A 15,142-nucleotide genomic window follows, 5' to 3' on the forward strand; every position below is an offset into this window, starting at 1 on the left:
TAAAGATGATTTGAGGGTATTTTTAATGTGGTTACAAAAATCTACATTTGAATTCAGTTACCTACTACTAAAGAATGCTTACGTTCTTTATCAGGAAACTTTGGGACTTACCAAGGTCAAATAAAATATCACAGAAAAAGCCCAAAATTTAACATTTGAATTCTTTCAAGTTGAGTTTCCTTTTAGAAGCATGCCAAATATTTCTTGTAATACATGAACATCAGGAAAAAATAAAAAGCTTAATAAAGTCAACACTGTATCAATAGACCTTCAAAATAGGAAAACATTTTGTTTGGCTGTTCTCTGACTGGTTGGAAATCATGAATTCAGAACTAGACCAATGAACTCCTCCAGCAATTCTCCATCAGACTGAGAGAGCCACCCGACCCTGGTATACCCCTACCCTGGCATACCTCTCACAGCTGGAGAGTCTAACCGCACAAAAGCAGGCCAGAAAACTGCAGGAGATGGTTGAAAGAGTTGTGTTATTTGTGTTTGCTGAAAACTTCTTCTTTCTCTAACTGCAGATTTGAAATCTAATCCCTTATATAATCACATTTTTAATATAAGATATATATTGGTGCTTGGTTTGCTTGTGTTTCGAAGGCCTTTTGAAATGGATTTTCCCCCATGGATAGAATAATTCTCTAGCTATTCAGTCCAGTTGTTACATGTATCAATCAATTATTCCTTTGCATTGAAATAATTTTCTATTGTATGGAAGTACCACAGTTTAGTTAACCATTCATTGAAGTGCATCTAGGTGGTTTCCTCTTTCTGACAGTTATGGAAAAATCTGCTATAAACATTTATGTATGGGTTTGAATATGGATAAAGTCTTCATTTTTCTGGGATAAAGGCTGTGGGTTCAGTTGTTAGCTTATATTATTGTATGTTTAGTTTTTTTAAAGAAACTGCCTATTTTCCAGAGTAGGTGTAAGAGTTGCCACCAGCAACCTATGCACAATTGATCTGATTTCCCTACATCTTCTCCAGCATTTAGTGTCGTGATTATTTTTCAGCTTAGCTATTTTTGGCACATGTGGAATAATATCCCATTGTGAGTTTCACTTGCATTACTCCTGTGGCTAGTAATCTTCAGTATGTTTTCATGTGTTCACTTACCATCATTTTGTTTCATTTCTTTTCCTTCCTTTCTGTTTTTTTTCTTTAACTTTTCCTCTTTATCTTTCTTTATTTTTTCTCTCTCTCTTTCCTTCTTTCCTTCTTTATGTTTGTGTTTGTTCATTTTTTGACAGTATTAAGGAGGAATGATTGTAGGGCCCAACTCTTGGCCCTATCATTTGAACCGTGCCCCCAGTCCATTTTTCTACTGTTTTTTTTTTAATTTTTCCTCAGCCCAGCCTAGACTGTGATCCTCCCATTTTTGCTCCCCCTTGTCAATGAGGATGACAACCACAAACTATTACATCCAGCCATTGTGCTTCCCCTGAGCTGGGATCGCAGACATGAGCACTTCATCACCTCATTTAGCCATTGGTTGCGATGGAATCTTGAAAACTCCTTTTACCTGGGCTGGCATTGAACCATGATCTCAATTTTCTCCCAAGTAGCTAGGATTACAGACTCCAGCCACTGTTCCCAGCTCATATGTATATTTTCTTTGGTAAAATGTCTTTTCATATTTTTAAAATCATTTTTGCTTTTTGAGACAAGGTCTTGCTATGTAGCCCAAGTTGGCCTTAAACTCCTGAAACTCCTGCCCAGTGCTAGGATTACAGGCATAACCTACCATGCCCGGCTAACTTTTTTTTTTTAAAGAAAAGTATCTTTTATGCATAGGTTGTTTGCTTTTCTACTGTTGAATTTTGAGAATGCTTTATGTATTTTAGGTAATCTCTCTGTCAGACATATGGCTTGCAATATTTTTCCCACTATGTGGCTTGTCTTTCTTCCTCTTACCAGGGCTTTGTGGGAACAAAAGTGTTTAATTAGTATGAAGTTAAATTGATCAGTTTTTCACCTTGAGATTCCCCATACCAAAACCAGTGCCTGAGATTGTCAGCCTCAAACACTTGTTCTTTGTTGGGTAAACTAATGCAAGGGTGCAGATCAGGGCAAGGTATTTATTCATTTAACATATATTGACTGAGTATGTGATACATGTTAATGCAAATGCTTTGACAGAGCATTGAGCAAAGCAAACAACTATCTCTGCCCATGCAGCTTCAATGGTGATGTTACAGAAAGCTGTCACAGCCTTTAGACTTTCTTGCATGTCCCAGACTGTGGTGGTCCAAGCCAGCATCCAGTAGGAATGAGATTTGGAACCTATGAGTTACCTCATTACCCAACTCTCCTATCACTGCTGAGACAGTCTGTGTATGTGCGTCAGTGTATTTCTTAGCAACAAACACTAAAAGAGAAATACTATGGGAAATTTGTAGGGCTGGACTATGAAATCTTAAGGCAGATAATCTATTGTCTCAGGTGTGAATGGAGAGGTGTTGAAGCAGGACAGAACTGCAGCCTTGGTCAGGATTCTGCCCTGAAGGCAGGGTATCTGTAGTGTTATATTTTTCTAAGTGGCTGTGGTTAAAGGCATAACCTTAATTTAAGAACAGCATCAGGGTGCACAAAGATGCCTGTGGTAGGTAAAGCATTTATTGTTTTAGGTACTCGAGATCCATGAGTTTGTCTGTGTAGTGCTGAGCCATGCATTTAAGTTGACCTGTCCAGATACCCAAGAAGAAAGTGAGCTAAAGCTCACAGGCCAGATGCACCGTGAAATTAGCATTGTTTCATGGAGGAAATTAGACTTGACCCAGATGTCTTGCTTTAGGAGATTGTTTAGGACAATAATTATTTGTCCATGTAATGCTTCAAGTAGTACCTCAACTAGGAAAATAGTTGGTGATAAGAGGCCAGATACAATTGTCTAATGGTCATTAAATATAGATTTCGAATCAATGTTTTTATCTGGCACTGCTACTGCTACCTACTGGCTGAACCAGGACAGACACATCCTCATGAGGGAGGTTTAGAAGAGTTACTAGAGACAACACAAAAAACGATGTGTGTCAGCTGTTTGGGTTTTTGTGTGTTTCATTTTCTTTTTCTGGAACTGGGGGTTGAATTCAAGGTCTGGCACTTGGGCTCTACCACTTGAGCCACATTCTCAGTCCTTTTTTTTTTTTTTTTGGTCATGGGGCTTGAACTCTGGGCCTGGGGGCTGTCCCTTAGCTCTTCTGCTCAAGACTAGTGCTCTACCACTTGAGCGACACTGCCACTTCCAGTTTTCTGTGGTTTATTGGAGGTGAGAGTCTCAAGGGCTTTCTTGCCCTGGCTGGCTTTGAACTGAGCTCCTCCGATCTCAGCCTCCTGAGTAGCTAGGCTTGGAGGCATGAGCCACCGGGGTTCGGAAGTGCTTTTGTTTTTTGTTTGTTTTCCAGCTAGGATTTCACATATTGGCCAGGTTGGTGGAGAACCACAAGCTTCCTGTTTCTATTTCTGGAACAGCTGGGACCACCATCACACTCCATCAAGCCCCGTTTGTTTTATAGACAGGGTTTTTGGTATTGTGAAACCATGATCTGTCTACCTCCACCTCCTATGTAGCTGGGATGGTAGGCATGTGTGTCAACTATTTTTATGATCACCTTCATGCAATGGATATCTGTGCGCTCCCAAGTTTGTTTATTGAAATCCTACAAACACACACATATCCCATAGGTGAGCGTTTTAAGAGGTGGGGCATGTGTGTGGTGGTGAAATCATGAGGATGAAGCCCTCAGGAATGGGATTAGTATATACTCCCCAGAAGGTGAGACCAAAGAGCTTTGTTCTCTGCTACTCAGGATGAACCACTATTTAAAGCTTGAGAGTCACTGGTTTCTGTATTTTCAACTTAATATTTTTGGACTCTGGTCGACCTTGAGTAACAAAACCACAGAAAGTAAAACAATAGATAAGGGGCAAGTACAGTGCCACCCTTGTAGGTGTATTTCCAACCTAATAAGACAAACAGTAATTCACCCCTCTCTTGTACCTAGTTTTCTGGACTGACTTTTGTATCTAGCATTCAGACTACTGTATGGGGGAAAATCATTTGTGTTCAACTATTGTAAATATTTTATAGTATATATACGTTATTTTGACATGTTTCCATTGAACATTTTGGCCTCTGTAGACTCAGAAGCATAAAGTGTTATAATTAAGGCAATCCTGAGAATTTTCTGTTTTGAAATTTGATTGCTAGAAAAATATGTTCAATCAGTGGAACATCCCTTTGTTTATATGCCTTTTACTATTTATTATGATCAGAGAAAGCTTATTATACATGCAGTATTCCAGATTTAGTTTTTATTTCTTTTACTTTTACATGTGTGTGTTTGTGCATGTGTGAGCATGTGTGAATACTGAGACTTACAGCTGGTACTCTACCATTTCAACCATGCCTCTAGCCCAGCTTTATGCTAGTTAATTGGCAATGAAATCTCACTGTCTTTTCTGCCTAGGCTGACTTAGAACTATGATCCACTAGAGCCACTGAGTAGCTAGAATTACAGGTATAAGCTACTGGTACCTGGCCTTTATTTACTTTCTATAGTAGATGAACAAGAAAAATAACAAAATTGGGAATTCTACGTACAGCAGTAGAGGATTAAACAGAATAACCTGCAAGGAAAAAAATAAAACTTGCAAGGACAAGAATAGAATTGAGTTCAAGCATATATGTTGGAGAGTAGGACTGTTCTCACATCTCCAGGAGGCAAGGAACAGCCAGAAGCTCTTCCTCCTCCCTGTGTGTCAGGAGTGAGTGTGTTCTCACAAACTGAAGGCTCATCCTCTGGAGAAATGGCTGGAGTTAGTGAGGCATGCGGGACTTTGTGAATGCTTGGTTGTTGTCGTTGTTGTTGTTTGGTTTTTTTAGTCATTGTTTCTCGGCAAGGGCCATGATCTGATAGCTTTCTCTCTCTCTAGGGATTTGTAGCCAGCCCTTCAGGCCTCCTTCTGAAATATGAAGGCTCAGTCAGAACTCACTGGGCATTATGAGTAAAGATTCCATCAAAAACAGGATCTCCAGAGCTGGGCACCAGTGGTTCATGCTTGTAATCCTAGCTACTCAAGAGGCTGAGAGCTAAGGATCAAAGATCAAAGCCAGTCTAGGCAGAAAAGTCCAGGAGACCCTTATCTCCACTTAATCACCAAAAAGCCAGAAGTAGAACTGTCGCTGCAGTGCTACCACCAGACTTGAGCAACAAAAGCTAAGGGACAGCTAGGTGCTGGTAGCTCATGCCTGTAATCCTAGCTATTCAGGAGGCTGAGATATGAGGATCACGGTTCAAAGCCAGCCCAGGCAGGAAAAGCTGTGAAACTCCTATCTCCAATAAACTACCAGAAAACCGGAAGTGGCGCTGTGGCTCAAGTTGTAGAGCACTAGCCTTGAGCCAAATTGCTGAGGGACAGCGCCCAGGTCCAGAGTTCAAGGCCCATGACCGACAAAAAAAAAAAAAAAGCTAAAGGACAGGTCCTAGGCCCTGAGTTCAAGCCCCAGTAAAAGAAACACACACACACACACACACACACACACACACACATCTATATGGATTGGGTTTGTAAACCAGTGGCAGAGAACTTGCCTAGAATGCTTGAGGCCTTAGATTTGATCACTAGCACAGCAGAAAAAAAAAAAAAAGAAGAAAGAAAATAGCAGCTCAAGAGAGGACCCTAAAGTCTAGAGAACCTCAAACTTTTTACAGCAACAGGGAAAGAACTAACTGCAACAAGCGTTAGGAGTTAGAAATTCCAACACCAGCAAATAACCAATAATGGATTCATGCTTTCAAAAATCTGACTGAAAAATTAGATATAGCTATCTATCTACAAATCAAATGTGAGAGTGAAATGAAAATTATTTTTGGTTATGCATAATTTTAAAAAAATCATCTCTCACGATGCTACTTTGTCAGGAAGCTACTGCAGGAAGTGGCCAGGGAGGGAAGCAGTAGGGTTACAAGATCTAGAAGATTCTCCTCAGCGGAGGGAGCTGCGGTTTGACAGGCAGTAGAACTGGTGGCTTGTTTATCACCCACGGGTCCAGAACATCAAATGTAATGTGAACACCTGAATGCTTTTTTCCTAGTTTTCTAATAACTACATTTTAAAAATTATAATGAAGCCGGGCGCTGGTGGCTCACGCCTGTAATTCTAGCTACTCAGGAGGCTGAGATCTGAGGATTGCGGTTCAAAGCCAGCCGGGGCAGGAAAGACCGTGAGACTCCTATCTCCAATAAACCACCAGAAAACCAGAAGTGGTGCTGTAGTTCAAGTGGTAGAGTGCTCGCCTTGAGCTGAAAAGCTGAGGGACAGCGCCCAGGCCCAGAGTTCAAGCCCCACGACCGACCAAATAAATAAATAAATAAAAATTAGAATGAAATAAGGGAAGGCAATTTTTAAGAATTTTTATTATTATTATTTTAAAGGTGGTGTACAGAGGGTCTACAGTTAGATAAATCAGTTAAAGAGTAATTTCTTTTTGGACAATGTCACACTAAGGGACATCAATTTTGATAATATACTTAAACCAATTGATCTGGAATACTATGATTTCAATATTAATGTAACAATACAGATGTGCTAGAAGCAGTGGCTTGAGCCTATAATCCTAACTACTTAGGAAATATCAAGGCATTGTGGGGTTAGAAGCCAGCCTGGGGACTGGGAATGTGGCTTAGTGGTAGAGTACTTGCCTAGCATGCATGAAGCCCTGGGTTTGAGTCGTCAGTACCACATACACAGAAAAGCCAGAAGTGGTCCTGTGGTTCAAGTGGTTCAAGTGCTAGCCTTGAGCAAAAGAAGCTCAGGGACAGTGCCCAGACCTGAGTTCAAGCCCCAGGACTGACAAAAAAAAAAAGCCAGCCTGGGCAAAAAAGTATGCTAGACTCCATCTCAATCAATAGCTGAGTATAGTGGCACATTCACCTACCCTAGCTACAGGGAGAGCACAATGACTGATGAATGGTGTGCACTTATAACACCACCAACATGGGGCTGGGAAGGTGGCTCAGTGGTAGAGCGCTTGCCTTGCATGCCTGAGGCCCTGGGTTCGATTCCTCAGCACCACATAAGCAAAAAGAAAAAAAGCCAGAAGTGGCGCTGTGGCTGAGGTGGTAGAGCGCTAGCCTTGAGCTGAAGAGCTGAGGGACAGTGCCCAGGCCCAGAGTTCAAGCCCCACAACCGGACCAAAAAATAAATAAATAACACCACCAACATGAGGAAGCAAAAATGAGAGCATCACAGCCCGGACCAGCCCAGCCATACACAAAGACTGTACCTTAAAAATAACCAGTGCAAAAAGGGGATGGATGCATGACTCAGGTGGTAGAGAGCTTTTCTTGCAAGGAATGAGCCCTGTCTATACATATATGCATGAGATAGTTTGCTTTGTTTAATACCAGGTCTTCACAATTTCAATGTCTCCTTTGATACAGCATGTCTACCCAGACAGCCACAGTTCAGGCACTCAGAGGTCACATGCCACTAGTAGCGGGCATGTTGGACAGCATGCTACTTCACTTTTTAAAAACTCTGGCTAGCACTATGTGAAACACAGCACACAGAATCTTTGGAAGACTAGCGCCTAGCCTGGATTGTGTTCATGGGCCACTTGCTGAGAGAGTCATGCTGAGAGCAGAAAAGTCGCCTGGCTGGCAATCAGGGCAAAAGGCTCCCTTCCCATTAAAGTGCTGCTCCCTCCCCATGGCTTTGAGCAGAGATGCGTGAAGGCTCCATTAAACCTCAGATCACACACCACGGCCCTGGGGGATGACTGGAGCAGCAGCAGTGGACTGATTGGACTCCAGAGATGGGTGTCATGATAAGCATCCATTTAGAGGGCCATGGAGAGGCTTGTGCAGGCTGCATGGAGCCTCTCATTGGCTCTGGGGTCTACTATGGCACTCGAATTGTCCAATGATTTTGACAGTTAAGTGACACTCTGAGTAACACCTTGCTAACTCCTGCACGACATACCCCAGGCAGTGCCCTATTCTTGGGGGACCCCCCCCACACACTTCTATCTAGATGGAGCTCTGCTTTTCTTTTTCTTCAATAAATCTCTGCCATTTTACTTGTCCCTCTGTGTCCATGGCCTCATTCTTCAAGACTGTAGAGACAAAGGACCTGGTTCAGGCATTGTAGTTTTCCAGTAGTAGTGGGAAGTGTGAAAACTGAGCACTTACAGAGGGTCCTCATCTGGAGCCTGGCAATTGGACTGGATTCAGTGTGGCATAAATAAATATAATGCATAAATATATAAATCATGAATGTATAACTTATGAATTATAAAAATAGTGCTATAGAGTGGTCTTGGAACTTTCCACGTGTGAAATGCACAGACAAGGCTGTCCGGGAACAGAAGGTGTTTCCACCTGCTCAAGAATACTCCCTCTAACCATTTGTGTTCTGATCCCTTCTTCTTCTTCCTGCATCTTCCGCTTCCTCTCTTTCTCTCTCCCAGGTCTCCATTATTCCTTAACCCTACAAATCCCTTCTTGGGCTGATCTTTTCCTGCCTGCCCGTCCATTCCACCACCCTGGACACCAGCCCTCTCTATTCTGTTCCCAAAATGTCTATTGATTTAAAAAAAGGCAGGCTGGTTGTAGGCATTTTCAGGAATATTGTAGCTCAAAGAAAGAGGCAATAATTGAAAGCCAGATACTCTTACTTTTCTACCCCTAGTACCAGAAGCTTTCTCTTTGGCCTTACCCACTGCCTTCTGGTCTACCCCTTAAACTGATATTCCAACATTCTAAACAAGTTATCTGAGCACGGCTTCCAAATTCATACAAGGCTCTGTAGTGCTCTCCCTGCATCCCAAGTAAGTGTCTGCTTTGCTGGTGCAGATTTTAAAAAAAAAGTATACTTGGCTCAGCTAAACAAGGAATTATTTGCTCTATAATTTTATCCCAGAAAAAAAAGACCTGGGAGATTCTTTGAAACTCTAGTTGGTCTTTAATATAAACCAAGATCAAATTCCTAGGCACGGATTTTTCACTTGCACACACCCCAGGAGTGTGAGCTGTTTCAGTCTTATAAATGATTATCTTACAAACTTTAGAAGTTGTTCTGTTTGTGCAGCTGTTTCCATTGCTTGCCAAGCTGTGTACAAAAAAAAATGTAAGCTTTTCTCTAGGTGCCAAAGCTCTTTTGGTTAACCCTAGACTTCATTTCTAAGAGTTCATAGAGTTTTGTTTTTTAAAATGTAGCTAAAAATACATTTGATTGCTGGGTGCTAGTGGCTCATGCCTGTAATCCGAGCTACTCAGGAGGCTGAGATCTGAGGATTGGGGTTTGAAGCCAGCTTGGGCAGGAAAGTCTGCAAGACTCTTACCTCCAATTAACCACCCAAAAGCCATAAGTGGAGCTGTGGCTCAACTGGTAGAGCACTAGACTTGAGCAAAAAAAAAATCTCAGGGACAGTGCTCAGACTCTGAATTCAAGTCCCAAACACACACACACACACACACTCTCTCTCTCTGTGTCTCTCTGTGTCTCTCTGTCTCTCTCTGTGTCTCTCTGTCTGTCTGTCTCTCTCTCTCTCTCTCTCTCCCCTCACACTCACAGAGATTTTTCCCAGTAGTGTTCTCAATATAATACTGTAGAGTGATCTAAAAACTTCTCCATGTTTCATAACTGAAAGTCTATATCCATTGAACAGTAATTCATCTGTCCCAATCCTTGGCAAACAGCATTCTATTTTCTACTTCTGTAAGGTTGACTCTTTTAGCTACTTCCTAAAAATGGAGTCACACTGAATTTGTTCTTCTGTGACTGGCTTCTTTCATTGAGCAGAATGTTCTCAAAAGTTCACCATCTCAGCATATAACCAGATTTCCTTCTCTCTGTGGATGAATAATATTCCTTTATCGGTAGAACATTCGATACATTTTCTCTACTCATTCTTCCCCACCAGTGGATATAATGGTTGCTTTCACCTCTTGCCCTTGTGAGTGGTGCTGCAGTGACTATGAGATCCTGGTTTTTGAGATCCTGGTTTTTATTCTTTGGGACAAATTTAGAAGGAGAATTGATGGATCATATAGTGGTTCCATTTTTGATTTGGAGGAATTTCCATAGTGGTTGCATCATTTTACATTCTCACTAACAATGCACAGGAATGGCTTCTGTGTCTATCACAGATCATAAACTAGGTCTCAGAGTATGCTCAGCAAGGCCCTGAGACATTTCTGTGGAACACTACTGAGATATGAGCTTTCATATCAAAGCAACTGTCTGGCAGGTGGGATTTAGGGGGCCATACTAAGAAGAGATCTTCCCAGATGTTTCGCATGTCCTGTGTTTTTTTCCTGGTCTTCATAGATACTGCCAATGGGTACCGTCAAAATGATAGTTCTGAGTGGTGACCCACATCCGCTTTTCTCTTAGGCAGGACAAACCAGGTCAGGATGGCTGGTCCACCTGCCTGATATTTAAAGACAATCCTTTGACCTTGGGGTGGTAGTGATAGGATTCCTGGCCTGGTCAACAGATCTAGACTGTAAAATTATGGGTCCATCGTTAGTCGGCCTCTATACGCCCTCTAGTGGTATAGTGTTGGACTTTTGATTTGCATTTTGGATTCAAAGTTTGGCTTGAAGATTATGTCTTACACGTTTTTTTCCCTCTTTATGCTTTTACCTCTTCTTTTTTGAAAAATTTATTGTAAAGGTGATGTACAGAGGGGTACAGTTACATAAGTAATGAATACATCTCTTTTTGAACAGTGTTAATAGCCCCTCCCTCCTTTTCTTCTACTTTTCCCCCTCCCAACCCTCATCCCCCACAAGTCTAGTGAGTATCAGTGTTGAATTGGTTCACCCTTTTCCCACCAATTCTGTGATTTCCCTTTCCTTCCCCAAATCAGATAAAATGATGCTTATCAACATGAATTCCAAGAAATGGAAACAAGGTTTGTTTGGGTGTTTTTGTACTGTTTGCAGTTATGTCTTTTTCCTTTCTTTTTTTTCCCCTTTGGTTTATTTCCTTATGTCACTGCATGTGATTTCTGTACCCTTAGTCTTGTATATAAGTTTATACACATTTTTATCTTAAAACTTTGGTTTTTCTATTCTCCAGATGGAAGAGAGTGTGGTGATTAGCATTCTAGGTGCTGCGGACAGATAGGTATGGATTTGAATGTGGCGCAGCCCCCTTGGGAGAAATCCTTTATCTGATCACCAAATCTGCCAACCCACACTGTCTAGAGGGCAGAGAGTGCACCATTAATAAACACTCTGGATTTCTTAGGTGTTCTAAAATGTAAGAAACACTCTCCTTCCTCCATCCCTTTCCATGTAAGTTCCATGTCTTAAAATCAAGTCCTTATAGAATTTTTTATAGGGATCTGAAATTAAAGAGTAGTTGTTTATTTTTTGTTAGTGATTTTGTTTTTCACTATATAGCTGGAGTCTTTGAAGAGAAGCATTCAAAGGGTTCTTTCGTGTTGTTATGCCAAGGTCGCAGGACCCCCCCCCCAAGAAGACCACCGAGAGTCAGACTCTACAGCTGTTTTATTTAAACGGGCTGCAGCTCGGGCCTCGTCCTACACTCCGACACATCGGAGCCCAGGAGGAGAGCCCCGAGCTAAGGATTTGCAGGTCTTATATAGGCACACAATCAACCAGGTGTTTGGATTACCACCACGTGTTGCTTTGCTAGACAGAAACAAGCAACACGTGGTGGTCACTGCCTCAAACTTTAACCTTTCAATGTCACCAAACAAAGACCTTTTTTTTTTTCTGTTGGTTGTGGGGCTTGAACTCTGAGCCTGGTCACTGTCCCTCAGCTCTTCAGCTCAAAGCTAGTGCTCTACCACTTGAGCTACAAGTGCCACTTCCAGTTTTCTGGTAGTTTATTGGAGTTAAGAGTCTCACAGTCTTTCCTGCCCGGGCTGGCTTTGAACCGCGATTCTCAGAGCTCACCCTCATGAGTAGCTAGGATTTACAGGTGTGAGCCTGTAATGCCTTCTGGAGCTATAAGCCAAAACAAGCCCCTTTTTTTTTGTAACATACCCAATCTGTTGTTGTGCTGTGTTGTTGTTGTTGTTAGTGATAAAAAATGGACTAAAGGGACTTAGGATATAGCACATTGGTGGAACATATGCTTAGCACACATGAGAAGTCCTGAGTTTATTGCCTAACAACAACAACAACAATAACAACAACAACAAACACACAGTAGGGTTAGACGGAATGAGATAATCTATGGAAAGCACTTGTATATGTAAAAAATGTCTTAGTAATGACTGTCATAATTTATAATAATGTAATATATGTTATACAGGCATCCAGAAATTGATCATCCCAAGGCCTTAGAGGATAAGAAAGCAGAACCTCTCTGGGTGCTGGTGACTCACGCAAACTTAACTACTCAGGAGGCCGAGAACTGAGGATGGCAGTTCAAAGCCAGCCCAGGAAGAAAAGTCAGTGAGACTCTTTTCTCCAATAAACTACTCAGAAAAAGCCAGAAGTAGCACTGTGGCTCAAGTGGTAGAGCACTAGCTTTGAGCACAGAGAAGCTCAGGTACAGTGCCCAGGCCCTGAGTTCAAGCCCGAGGACCAGCAAAAAGAAGAAGGAGAGAGAGAGCCTTAATTAAATCTCTTGCAAGCCATAGGTAGGCAGGTGCTACAATGGAGGAAAATGGTTTGCTTGTAAGTATGGTGCAGATATCAGGACAAATAGTGATCTGTAGTCATGCTATTTGTTGAAGCACCAATGAGTATAGACAGAACAGAGGGAGCTTCAAGCTGGAAAATGTAGAGCTAAGTCTTAAAGCAGGAAAAGAATTTCTCAAAGAAGGAAGTGTGCAGATTGATCCCAGAGCTCATTATCAGAGCCGAGTCCTAGGCTGAGGTTGTGTTGTTTGGCTACTCTGTGCAGACACACTGGGCTGGGTCCTCAGGCAACAGCAAGGATGCTGAGCTCCTGCCCTCACAGCACCTAACCGCTTGAAGCATTCAAACCAAGGAACGTTTGTAATTAAGAGTGATCAGCAGCAGGCTAAGTACAGGGTGTGGTGGTCTTTAGCAGATGAGATTCCTATAGTGTGTCCTGACTTGAAATGGGATTTAGCTTGGAAAAGGGGTCACTTTATAAAGGCCTTGAAAACAGTAGCTCTTTTTCCCTCTTGTGTTTTAGTCACTAAAGGATTAAAGATGCTTTAGATCTAGAAGTAAAGGTAGAAAGTGTGGCTACAAAGATTAATAGGAAGGCCACAGGGACAAGAAAACCATTTTCCAGGGCTGGGAAGGTGGCTCAGTGGTACAGTGCTTGCCTTGCATGCCTGAGGCCCTGGGTTCGATTCCTCAGCACCACATACGCAAAAAGAAAAAAGATAGAAGTGGCTCTGTGGCTCAAGTGGTAGAGCGCTAGCCTTGAGCTGAAGAGCTGAGGGACAGCGCCCAGGCCCAGAGTTCAGGCCCCACAACCGGACCCAAAAAAAGAAAAAGAAAACCATTTTCCTCATTTCTTTTCCCAGCTTAACAAATCCCGCTGTGTAGCTAGCTGTAGTACTGATAGTCTACCACTAGAGAGAGGAAGAGGATAGGTATTTTCTTAAATGGCACCTTAGTGACAGGAGTAGTTGGTTTCTTGGCTCTGTTCAGTTCTTTCTTTAGGATCTATTTCAGGTCAGTTCTCTTTGTAGAGGTTTTAGAGAAAATCTATTGTGAAGACAAGAAGGTCATCCAGGGCCTTGTCCCCAGAATATCACCCCCAGATATCCAAGGGTGGTTGAAACCTTTTCATCTGGGTCCTGGAAGTGAAACAATATTCAGACTAATAGCAAAACATGATGTCTCCTTTTTTTGTGGTGATTTTACACTAGCAGTGCAAAACACATATTGGTTCAAACTGCAGAAATCATAAGCCTGATATAAAACCTCTCTAGCTCTTGTTTCTCCTTTTGGAGAAGGGAGTGGAAAGAAAACTTGGCCAGAAAACTTGAGTAACCCCAACCAATCAGCAAAAACCCATGTCATAACCCCTGAATTTATGTCCTTATAATATATTCAGTGTGGTAAATGATAACATATACAGAATATCTACTGTATACCAAAGTATGCTACTCAGCTTGGAGACACACGCTCCTGTGTGTGTGGTTTTTTTTTTTTTTTTGCCGGTCGTGGGGCTTGAACTCTGGGCCTGGGCGCTGTCCCTCAGCTCTTCAGCTCAAGGCAAGCGCTCTACCACTTGAGCTACAGCGCCATTTCCGGTTTTCTGGTGGTCACGCTCCTGTGATCCAACTGGAAGCATCATTTTTATTGAGACAAAGTCAATGGCAAAGTAGGGTTTTTCAATCTTTAAGATTTATTTTCTTAAATACAAACTGGGCTTAATATGGTGGTGATATTAAGTAGATATTTTCTTCTTTTCTTTCTTTTTTTTTTTTTGTTGGTCATGGGGCTTGAACTCTTGGTCTGGGCACTATCCCTCAGCTCTTCAGCTCAAGACGAGCATTCTACCACGTGAGCCACAGTGCCACTTCTGGTTTTCTAGTGGTTTATTGGAGATAAGAGACTCACAGATGTTCCCAGTTGGTCTGGCTTTGAACCATGATCCTCAGATCTCAGCCTCCTGAGTAGCTAGGATTACATGAGCCATTGGCACCTGACTCAGAGCCACTTTTAAAAAAAAAACCATAATCTGAGTAAAGTATCTGTTTAAGTCCAATATAAGCAATGGATTTTAATAGAACAGATTAGATCTCAGATTCAGTGTTGCTACTAACACTTTTTCCAGCATTGGTGTCTAACACCTGTAATCCTAGTTACTCAGGAGGCTAAGATCTGAGGATCGTGGCCCAAAGCCAGCCTAGACAGGAAGGTTTATGAGATCCTTATGTCCAATTAATTACTCTCTCCCAACACAAAATCAGAAGTGGAACTATGGTTCAAATGGTAAAGAGCCAGCTGGAGCCAGTTCAGTGCCTAGGCCCTGAGTTCAAGCCCTAAAGTGCGTACACACACACACACACACACACACACACACACACACACACACTTGAACATTTTGGTACCTTTTATGTGAGGGAAAAGATAATTACCAGCTGGAAACCTGCGACTGTAATCTTTGCTGCTCAGAGATCTGGAAGATATCCATTTAAAGCCTGCCAGGACAG

The sequence above is a fragment of the Dipodomys ordii genome, unplaced genomic scaffold, assembly GCF_000151885.1.
Source record: "Dipodomys ordii isolate 6190 unplaced genomic scaffold, Dord_2.0 Scaffold16, whole genome shotgun sequence".
Classification (NCBI taxonomy): domain Eukaryota; kingdom Metazoa; phylum Chordata; class Mammalia; order Rodentia; family Heteromyidae; genus Dipodomys; species Dipodomys ordii.